Source organism: Nomascus leucogenys, chromosome 2 (genome assembly GCF_006542625.1).
Source record: "Nomascus leucogenys isolate Asia chromosome 2, Asia_NLE_v1, whole genome shotgun sequence".
Lineage (NCBI taxonomy): Eukaryota > Metazoa > Chordata > Mammalia > Primates > Hylobatidae > Nomascus > Nomascus leucogenys.
The window spans coordinates 107,060,542-107,072,813 of NC_044382.1; the positions used below are offsets into that span (position 1 = coordinate 107,060,542).

At 39.4% G+C, this 12,272-nt stretch overlaps 1 pseudogene; it reads left to right on the top strand.

The window, feature by feature from the left end:
• Nucleotides 1–2,429: 2,429 nt before the first annotated feature.
• On the top strand, nucleotides 2,430–11,151 carry LOC100580348 (annotated as a pseudogene).
• Nucleotides 11,152–12,272: the final 1,121 nt, after the last annotated feature.

A 12,272-nucleotide genomic window follows, 5' to 3' on the forward strand; every position in this document is an offset into this window, starting at 1 on the left:
TGATAGGGAAAGGAAAGCGATTTACATTTCATATTCTGTGAGCAGAAGTATCTTATAAAAGAACAAGCACTAATATTTTTTAGCATTTCCTAGGCTTTGCTCTGTGCTGAGTACATTACATACATAACTGTTATCATTGTATCCTCACAACAACATATCTCTGTGGCAAAGTCTATTATTAGCCTCATTTCACAGACGGGTAACATGAGGCAGAGAGAGATTAAGTAATTTATCCAAAGTACACAGCCAGAAAGTAGGATTTGAACACAAGGAGTCCTACACAAAGCCCTCATGCTTAAGCTCATGCTACCAGAAAATAATGTAGATCAGTGGTTTTCAGACAAGAGCAGGGATTAGAATCACCTGGAGGGCTTACCGAAACAGACTACCTGGCCTCATCTCCAGAGTTTTCAGTACAGTAGATCTGGTCTGAGATCTGAGAATTTGAATTTCTAACAAGTTTCCAGGTGGTGGTTTGGGGGTCACACTTTGGGAACCCCCAATGTATTTGGGCATTCCAGAATGATTTCCAGAGATGTAAATGACTCCCTGGAAATCAGGACAAATGAGCTGTGCATGGAGAGTTTAGGAACTGGAGATGCTACCATGTGCCTGGAGAGAAAAAAGGGGACAACCAGACACCAGGAAAGAAACTGAAGATGCTCAGAGAGAGGGAATCCAAAAGTGTGCCACTTTTGTTGTTGGGAAAGCCTGAGGTCGAGAGGAGAGGGACGAGTGGGAAATCCTGCAAGGACAACAGATGTCAAACCAAGGAAGGAACTTTTTAAAAGGAATGTTGAAATGCCACAGTAATTTCTACTTAAAAACTCAACCCTGGGAAAATGTTTGACTTTTCTAAAGCGTAATGACATCACAAACAACAGACAATAATGGCAAAGGCTTCAATCTGAGAGACAGAAGATCATAACCCAAAACTGCTAGTGATCCTGTAGCTGTCATTTTAACCCCTTGAGCCCCAGGCTCCTAGATCTTCCTCATATTTATTCTTGTTCATCTTGAGAATCCCTTCTTGCTTTAATGGTTTAAGGTTCAAATGATGGAGACAGGAGGATATGACCCTCCAGTATATTTGCTTTACAAATCTGCTTCTCTCTTTCATCTAAGTTGCTTTAAATTGATCATCTCATTGCCCAACCTGAGTTAGAATGGAGACATATGAACTTATTAATGACTTCTTATTAAAAGAGGGGACATTTACATTTGCCTCTGGTTTTGGTTTGAGTCTTCAGACAGCACTGCAGCTAAATTACTATTTATTTTTAGCAGCCAAGAAAGAGAAGATTGCTTAATGTTTGTTGTTTCTTGGACCTGCCTTCTATGTGGATGTCTGTAAACGCCATCAATACAGTCAATGGAAGAAGAAAAGTGTGCCAAGCCTATTTTCTTCGTTATAATTGATGGAGGCCACTCAGGGCCATGTTTCATTTACTCTCAAATCAAGATGGCACGGAATGTCTCCTGCTCATCCCGTTCTTTTTATTAAAGAGTTGAAGCACTTTTTAAATCAAGAAGAGAGGGAGATAGATTTAATCCTATGTCTGCATTTCAGGAAAATTTAAGAGAGGGACATTCCAAGTCAAGGGGCCAACAAAGGAAGACTGGGGAGTTTGTGGTCCTTTTGACATCACGTGATCACCATAGATGTCTGCTTTTAACCCAGGGTGGGGCCAGTATTTGTTCAGTCTCCATTCCTGTACTATTTTAACAGTAATCCAGAAAGTGTGTGACAAGGGGACTTGAGCCTGTCTTTGGGTTTCTCAACATTAGCCTCCTCTCTATGTTCTACTCTAAAATAGCCAGCTCTCTGTTCAACTTCTAAAATACAGTTAGGCAGACTAAGTGGAATCATGACAGAGATTTTATATTACTTTTCGTAGTAACTTGAGTTATAGGACTTTTCATATCCTGATCAAAGAAACAGAAAGTGGCTTGCTCTGAGTCCCGCAGCGCAGTGGTAACAGAAGCAGGAATAGAACCTGGGTCACTTATCTTCCAGTCTAATGATCCTTCTGGTCTACCACTTCTCTCAGACTTCGCTGCCAGCAAAGGCTTTCTTGGTGTATTCACTTCCTACTTGCACACATTAACTCACACACACTCTAACACACCCATAGTCATACACACTCATTCTCCCTATTACACACTCCTTCATTGTCATACTCATACACTCACACTTACATAACTACAGGAGCACCAGAGCCACAGCTTCCCAGCATGGCCTACAGCTGGAGGCCCAACCCATGTACTCAGATTCCTTTTGTTGAATCAATGTGACCCATGCAAGGTTTCAAACCTGATGTCAATACCCAACTGAGGGCTCAGACCAGAGCTGGACCTGCATAAAAGTTCCATGTGGAGGCACTGACCTCCATATTTTGAGTTCTAGATTAGGTGGCAGAGAGTGAAGAATGAATCTTGCAAGAGAAAGTGGTCAGAAAAGGATCCAGTGGCAGAATTCCAGGATGAAGTCTAGTAGTCAGAAGGGAGTTGAGGCCACAGAATTGATGACTATGAGAGTGAATTCTGCAGACAAGAATCCAGTCATTGAAGAGGACCAGGTTTCAGAAACAGAATCCAGGTGCCTAACAGCAGGGTGAGCATGAGGAAGCAGATGGTATTGAAGTTTATGAGCTATCAGAGGATAAATGGGGCAAGGAGCACTGTCCCAAAGAGTGACACTAACCATGAGGGAAGATGGTTTGGCTGTAGCTGGGCTTTGCTGCCCTCTTTACCCCAGGTGACCCTCTTTGCTCTAGTCTGTGATAGCTTCTTACACTTAAGGGTTTTGTTTTTGTTTTTGCCTGTTCCTTGGACAAATGAGGCAAAAGCGACTATAACTAAGTCACATCAGTGGCAAAGTTTAAAGAACACTTAGATTTTATAATTAATTCTTCTTCTTTTTTTTTTTTTGATATGGAGTCTCACTCTGTTGCCCAGGCTGGAGTGCAGTGGCGTGATCTCAGCTCACTGCAACCTCCGCCTCCCGGGTTCCAGTGATTTTCTTGCCTCAGCCTCCCAAGTAGCTGGGACTACAGGCACATGCCACCATGTCCTGCTAATTTTTTAGTAGAGATGGGGTTTCACCATATTGGCCAGGCTGGTCTCGAACTCCTGACCTCGTGATCCGCCCACCTCAGCCTCCCAAAGTACTGGGATTACAGGCATGAGCTACTGCGCCTGGCTATAATTAATTCTTTGGGGATAGCAATTACAGATCTATCCCCCTTCCCCTCAACCCCCGTGTAGACTGACAAGTGTCATCCAGGTAACATAGGGTTTCTGAAGATGCCCTGAATTCTGTTGACTCAACAACGAAGCCTCTCAGAGAAGCACCCAACATCTGGTGTGAGAGTGATCTAGAACATGTTCTCACAACCACCCAGAAGCTGAATATCAAGTTTATCCAGACTTGGATCACAGTGATCACTGAACACAGCTTTTAATTACTCAACAATTAGTCAACAATATGCAGATAAGTAAGATAATTATTTGTCATATCTCTTACCTTCTCTGTTTATGTAGCCTACTTTATGTCTACGTAAAGTGTGTGGCCACAGCAAAGTGAGACAAAGTGAGATTTGTTCTGTGCAGGACAGGAAAGGACACTGCTTCAACTATAAATTCTCCTCTTGTCAAAGGCACAGACATAATTAGCTATATCCAAGGGCACAACTATTCCTCTACCGACAATAAAGCCAAACTGTATTTGCATTTTATCTTGCAATATGCCCACCTAAAAAACATTTCTACAAAGGCTGCATAAAATACAACTGTCAAGTTTCAGTCCTGCTCCATACACCAGCAGCACATTTGCAAATATGAAGGTCTCACATTTTGTCAAGAGAAGGTACAGATCTGTTAGAAATTAAAAACAAGTATCATTTCCTAATGGAAGTTGGATTTTATTCTAAGCCAACATCTGGACTAATTTGCCAATGAAAGCTTTCTGCTTTAAACCTTGAAAGGGAGAAATAGACTAAATAAGTTGTATTTTAGGATTGATCTATTGTTCTAATTTTTATCTCCACACAAGCCTTCACTTAAGGTTAAAATATGATATGAGTCTTCTTTGATCTTTCTACATCAGTTAGACGGTGAGTCAGTTCTCAATGTTTACTTTGTGGTACTATGATAATAAAAATACTGTAGCAGTTTTGTTTTACTATTCGGACTTTCTCAAAGAAGAAATCCTAGTGCCAAAAGGCAATAAAAAATACCAAAATGAAATTTCTCAGTTGTTAACATGTCAATCACAAGAAAATTTAGCTCTAGGAGTATCACCTCACTGCAAATGGATAAAATAGCAATCAATCACACAATAATTTTTTATACTGGCATGTTAAATCTGTATAATAGTGAAAAATATGAATATCATGTTTCTATATAATATTTTATTAGATATAATTCTTTTCTACAGATCCTGATAAGTTTTTGTTCCAACTCATACTCACTGTTTTGTTTCGTGACATTGCCAAAATATATACTTTTACCCATATAAGGCAAAATGGCCCTGTGTATAAAATACCACGTGCTGAATGCTTGCATTTCAATTAAAACCAGATCTCATGACATCTTTATGCATCTGAGCCCCAGCCATCTGAGGGTAGCCATGTCAACCTCCTACACTCTTGATCAGTGTAAGCACATCTATTCTTAGATTATGAAATATGGGTCTTGGGTGTCAGGGGAAGAATTGTTGGCTGGTCACAGCTGTGGCCTGGTGGGGAGTAATTTGTGTGGTCTGTGAGCAGAACTTTTCTGCCTTCCTTCCCAGCTGTGCACTGCTGAGTGGAAGAAGGTGTACCCCAGGCTCATCAATCTCTTTGTGTTCCTCACACTGAACTGGGAAGGTTAGAAAGAGGCAGGCCAGGAAGAGAGGTCCAGAGGCCAGTTTCTTCCCACTGAGTCAAAGAATAGCATAGAAAAGAGATTAAACAATTGTTCCTCTCAGGTTGCTTAGAAAGAAGACAGAGGCCACTAAATGAATGCATCATTCTTTGGGAGCTCCTGTGCCAGGCTGATAACTGTATGTGAGTCAAAGCTGAATAACTTCAGGGAAAAAAATCTCCAAAATATTAGGTAGAAACGAACAGGGAAAAAAACCTCACAGTTGCAGTTCATTTTTATTCATTGGTGATTAACTTGAAAAGTAGTCACTTGATCTACAAGGTTGTTTAAATGATAAAAAGACATTTCTCTAGTATTTTTCAAACAAAAAAGATAGGTTTTTATATTCCTATACCACATTGTGGTTTAATTTAAATAGTTTAAACAAAAAAAAAAAAACCTTTTTCTTGTTAAAGTCTATTGTTGCCAGAGCCAATCAGAAGCAAAAGAATGGATGTGAAAATTAGGCCTGAGAATGTATATTTGGATAAAAAAATTTAAAAATAAACTTAATTCTTAGCTGCAGGAACCTTTCCCAACTGACACCTGGGAATTACACTGTCACTGTCCTAACTTGGGTTTTGAGTGCATCTTAGAGTTCATCGTGAAAAACGCCAGTTTCACCTGTTTTGTTAGTTCAAGGATATGGTCGTTATTTGTTGTGTTTATTTAAAAGTCTAAAATACAATTTCTGCAAGATTGAAAAAGATAAAATGACTTCCCATTTTTCTTAACTCTTTCCTGCAGTTTCTGTTTGAATAAAGATTTCAAAAGATTGTACAAACCAGTTTTCTGGGGGGTCTTTTTTATTATTATTATACTTTCAGTTCTGGGATACATGTGCAGAACCTGCAGGTTTGTTACGTAGGTATACACATGCCATGGTGGTTTGCTGCACCCATCAACCCATCATCTACATTAAGTATTTCTCCTAATGCTATCCCTCCCTTAGCCCCCACCCCTTGACAGGACCCAGTAGGTGATCTTCCCCTCACTGTGTCCATGTGTTTCTTTGTTCAACTCCCACTTACGAGTGAGAACATGCGGTGTTGGTTTTCTGTTCTGTGTTTGTTTGCTGAGAATACCATTCAGGACATAGGCGTGGGCAAAGACTTCATGACTAAAACACCAAAGCAATGGCAACAAAAGCCAAAATTGACAAATGGAATTTAATTAAACTAAAGAGCTTCTGCACAGCAAAAGAAACTATCATCAGAGTGAACAGGCAACCTACAGAATGGGAGAAAATTTTTGCAATCTTTCCATCTGACAAAGGGCTAATATCCAGACTTTACAGGAACTTAAACAAATTTACAAGAAAAAAAATCTCATCAAAAAGTGGGTGAAGGTTATGAACAGACACTTCTCAAAAGAAGACGTTTATGTGGCCAACAAACATGAAAAAAAGCTCATCATCATTAATCATTAGAGAAATGCAAATTGAAACCACAACAAGATACCCCCTCATGCCAGTTAGAATGGTGATCATTAAAAAGTCAGGAAACAACAGATGCAGGAGAGGATATGGAGAAATAGGAACGCTTTTACACTGTTGGTGGGAATGTAAATTAGTTCAACCATTGTGGAAGACAGTGGGGCGATTCCTCAAGGATCTAGAACTAGAAATACCATTTGACCCAGCAATCCCATTAATGGGTGTATACCCAAAGGATTATAAATAATTCTACTGTAAAGACACATGAACACGTATGTTTATTGTGGCAATATTCACAACAGCAAAGACTTGGAACCAACCGAAATGCCCATCAATTATAGACTGGATAAAGAAAATGTGGCATATATACACCATGGAATACTATGCAGCCATAAAAAAGGATGACTTCATGTCCTTTGCAGGGAAATGGATGAAGCTGGAAACCAGTTTCTCCATCACTAGTACAGAAAAATCAAAATACAACAGAATGCTATAGTGATAATAAAAGTGCTCTTAGACTTAAATAACAATCTTTAAACAAAAATTATTCTAACTCAATTAGTTGATTGAGTTATCCCTGGTAACTGAAGGAAACATTTGTTTTTGTTGGGATCAGCACAACTGTTTAGAAATATAAAATTTTGTTTGCTTTTATTAATAGATGAAGCAGCATACTTTACATTCAAGCTGTTGATTTGAAGCCCACTTTTGTTGTCCTTTCAGAGTAAAATTTTTTCCAGATTCCCTGTACCTGTTTTCACAACATGACATATTCAGAAAGTTTTCTTCTTAACATTAGTTGCCAAGCAAAATATATTTCAGTATGCCTGCTGTAAAATTGTCAGTCAAATACACATGGCAAGTGTTTGGTAATCTGAGAACACTTTACCTTACCAGCCATTATCTGATATTTTACAATTGATGCTAGGATATTTAACTAGAACAGAGTCATTTTTTTTATTGTGTGAAATCAGAGATGTGATGAAAAGAAGTCTGAAATCTCAACATTCCCCCATTTCATTAGGGTTCTTATTTGACTCTCTTAATTTCTTTATTGGAAGCACTCTGTCATGACTGGCTATTTTCACAAAAGTAGAAGTAGTCCTATGAACGGTAGCAAAATATTTCTCTCAAGTAACAAAAGAATAAAAATTGTTTTGTAAAAACATGTTTTTCTTTCACTTTACATAAAAAATTATACCCAAACTCTATTATTTTGAACTTTTTCATTAAATGGGTTGAATTTACTTTATTATTTCCAAATGTAAGGCAACATGCAAGAAATACATGCCATTTGTAAACTCTAGTTTTGAGGGCTATTTACTAAGGTGTGGGAAGATGCAGATTTGTCTGAGATTATTCATCCTCATGGCCCAAATGAGAGTACATGGAGAACTTTTGTCCGTGAGTATGCCTTTGAATACTTATTTGGAATCTGCCTTTAACAACCCCTGTACAATATAACAGAAAGTAGATTGTAGGAAGCTGTTCCTCTTACCTTGATCCTAAAGAGATAGCCATATAAGGATTATGAATTGGAGCAATGCTTATGATAATAGAGTTTGGTGCTGTGTTTGTTATTGCCTCTACGTTTTCCAATGGATTGCATATGACTGTGATAAAGAAACAGTCTATGATAGCTAAACAAAGAGGTAGTCATTTCAGTTTATGTTTGAACTTCCACTCTTCTGTACTAATCAAACAAAATGATATCCAGCTGCTGTAGCCATAAAGCATTGTTTTATCGTATGCTTCTGTACGTATCTAGAAATATGTTATGTAAACCATTTTAATATGTGAAAGTTGAGGGTTCAATTGCATCAGAATCAGGAAATACAGGGTTAGGATAGTCAATTTAAACTCAGACCCCTCTCCTCATTATCAGCAATGTAACGGTGCCTTTCATTTCGTGGATTTATTGTTTGTGACCGTTTATGTTATATGTGAGCATCAGGTAACAGCTGACAGGCAAGATTGCAAACCTGAGGAGGACCATTCTTCCTTAGGATTGTAGTCAGTTCTAATCCATCACTTTACATACATAACCCCCGAGCAGTGCAAGCCTGAGACATGTGAGCATCTGTTCATTGAATGCACCTCTCTCCATGCCAACAACATATCACATGGAGCACATCTGAGTTTGACCAAATCATCGGGCTCCTGGACAGACAGGTTTTACATGTTAATGAGCATTTTGTTAGCAGCATTTGTGTGATTATATTTATTCACATAAGAAGGCATCCAAAGAAAAATCTTAGAAACTATAAAAAGGCATGAAAAGAAAAATAAGTTTTACATTTTGCTGAATGTCTTTCCTAGCCCTTATGGGTGTTTCCACATTGCTATTTTACAAAATTGACATGTTATTCAAACAGTTATATAGGCCATTTATTTCAAAGTTAATGTTTTTGACCATTCTTCCACCACAATAAATATTTTTTATGACATGATTGACTAAGTCTATGTATTTTCATTGTGTGGAAGTGAAAATCATTTTCAGAACTACTCTCCTGTTTGGGGACTTTAAATGTTTTTCTATTATAAAAAAGCCTGCATTGTACCAACCTTAATTTTTTTAGAATACCTTTTTAGAAATAGAAGTTGTGTCCAGGGCAAAAAAAATTTAAGGCTTTTAATATCTATTTTCATATTGACTTTAAGAAAGTTTATTGCGTATCAATTTATAGTCCCTGGACAACATTTCTTTAAGTGGAACTGTTTATGGAATCTTCCATGCTCATATTTTGCTAAGAAACTTATTCAATAAATTCAACTGTTACATCTAGTTCTGCATTATAAACACAAACAATAAAGATAATTTTTAAAAATCTAGATCTAAGCTTTTATTCTTATATTGAATGAGGACACACTGTTGAGTGTAATGAGGACACACTCTTACATGAGTGTAAGAATGTACTTCTTTCTTCCAGCCTGAACTGATTGAATTCTCTTCAATATCCTGAATCTTACTCATGAAAAAGTCTCCTTGAATTTGTAAGTTTCATCACTGCTGTCTGATTTCTCATTTTCCATACAGAAGGCTGCATATGAAGGGATCTCTTTCTTCCTCAAACACCTAAGCCGGTAGAATTGAGCCAAAAATATGCAATTAGGCAAGACTCTCCAATGTTCAGTTGGCACGTGGCTATATACACAGGAGTAAAACAGGCTTGTGAGTTCTGGCTTTGGTAGGGCAGTTGCGCCTTCTCCATACCACTTGTCCACCAGCCTGCAAGTGATGTGAGCTGGCTGTGGCCTTAATAATGTCACAATGGCCTTCTTCCCCCACACTTCAACCTCCTACCCTTTTCCTTCTCTCTTTCTCTGAGTCTCTTATAAGGAAAGAGTCAGAAAAGAAATGCAATCCATAAGAAAACACTAAAGTGAAGGTGGATGACAAGCAACTGCTGCCTAGTGCCAAAAGGGCACAGATCAGGCCCAGCCTCATTTTATTTGTGAGCTCGTATCACAGCCTTTGGCATAATCCTTTGGGATAAATTTTCTAAACTTTTGAATCTCTGAGTAAGCGAATGGATGGAGAAGGAAACTTGATAGTGTAATAGTGCAGAGAGGCTGAGTGTGTGCATCCACCAAAACACGCATACCTCCATGCTTATTTGTGGGAGTACCTTAAACTGAAATAAAATGGTCAACAATATCAAACATAGTAAATATAGTCCAATATTTAAGATCTTTTTGTGGCCACAATCTCATTATTCCATTGGAAGTAAACACTGTATTTGCTTGCTCCATTCCTTTGATAAAGTGAGACAGCCAGATTGACATAACCTAAATCTTCTGATTCTTAAACCAATGATCCATATTTCTGGTTGAGCACTCTATACATTGTTTTCTGCCACATCCTCAATCTGTACCGGAGGAACACGTGGCTGTACCAGGCACTGCGGGAAGGCACGCGGGTTCAGAGCACGGAGCAGATCCTCCAGGTGGCCTCGGGAGCAGCCCGCATCCGTGGGGAGATGCTGGGCCTAATCGGCTTTGGTCTCACGGGGCAGGCGGTTGCAGTTCAAGCCAAGGCCTTTGGATTCAGCGTCATATTTTATGACTCCTACTTGCAGGATGGGATCGAGCGGTCCCTGGGCCTGCAGAGGGTCTACACGCTGCAGGATTTGCTGTATCAGAGCAACTGCGTCTCCTTGCACTGCAATCTCAACGAACGTAACCACCACCTCATCAATGACTTTACCATAAAGCAGATGAGGCAGGGAGCATTCCTTGTGAATGCAGCCCGTGGTGGCCTGGTGGACGAGAAAACCTTAGCACAAGCCCTCAAAGAGGGCACGATACGAGGGGCAGCCCTCGACGGGCATGAGTCAGAGCCCCTCAGCTTTGCTCAGCGTCCGTTGAAAGATGCCCCGAATCTCATCTGCATTCTTCACACTGCCTGGTATAGCGAGCAGGCGTCACTGGAGATGAGGGAGGCAGCTGCCACCGAGATCCGCCGAGCCATCTCAGGTGGCATCCCAGAAAGCTTAAGAAATTGTGTGAACAAGGAATACTTTGTCACATTAGCGCCTTGGTCAGTAATAGACCAGCAAGCAATTCATCCTGAGCTCAATGGTGCCACAGACAGATACCCTCCAGGCATCGTGGGTGTGGCTCCAGGAGGACTTCCTACAGCCATGGAAGGGATCATCCCTGGAGGCATCCCAGCCACTCACAACCTCCCGACAGTGGCACATCCTTCCCAAGCGCCCTCTCCCAACTAGCCCACAAAACACGGGGACAATCGAGAGCACCCCAACGAGCAATAGCAGAGAATGCCAGAAGGTAATCACTCAGATACACTTGGGACCAAGAGACAGTGAAAAATAGATGAACGAAGAGAAAAAGAATCGGATGGTCTTTGTAACTGATTCTGGGCATATGCATCATTGATGTTGCAGTGTTAAAACTACAAGAGCTAGAAAACTGAAGATGTCGTCTGCTTACGGAAGCGCTGAAAGACTAGGATGTGATTTATTAACGACCAACTTGTTTTTGTGTGTTAAGTTTTTCATCTGTGCATCAAATCACAAAGAATAAATAGAGCTTTTTCTTTATCAGTCCCTTGGGCACAGCAGGTCCTGAACAACCTGCTCTACAATGTTGCATGAAGAGTTCAAACAACAAAATAAAAAATATTAAGAGGAAATCCCCATCCTGTGACTTGAATCCCTTAAGTCTACAGGGGCTGGTGACCTCTTTTTTGCTAATAGGAAAATCACATTACTACAAAATGGGGAGAAAACTGTGTGCCTGTAGTAGACACCTGCACGCATAGGATTGAAGACAGTACAGGCTCCTGTACAAAGAAGCGTCTCACATTTGAACTGCATACTGAGCAGGCAAGTTGGTTGTGAGTTCAGTAAAACCCTCTGATGCTGAAAAAAAAAAAGTATTAAGTTTCACAAGCTGTTTGTACTCAAATATATTTTCTCAGTTTCAGATCCTCTGCTATTTTATTGAGTGGAAAGTCTTGAGCTAAAAGAGTTCAAGAAGAATAATGTTGCATTTCCTTATGTCTCAGGAAACACTTTTTATGGTAACTTGTCAGATTGTCTATGAACAAACCCACTTTTTTAGACATTGATAACGTTTTCTTTTCTTCATGTGCTATTTTATACAAGAACACTTCAGATGTTTTAGATGTGACTGATTTTAACAAATCCTATTAGATTCGTATCGACTAGTTACATGTTCTATTCATAGTCTTTTGTGAATCATTCCCTTTTTGTTTAAAAAGATGGCCTATTTTGAGCCTTTGTATAGGTACATTCCTGTTTTTGTGACAAAAGAAAAACTTTAAAATTGTCCCAAACAGAAAAATAATAGCTATCAGAAGTATGTTTTGTTTTAGCGTGAGTCACCATTACTGTATTTGTTTATTGTGAAGGTGGACGTTTAGCGTTCAGTGCAGTTTTCAATA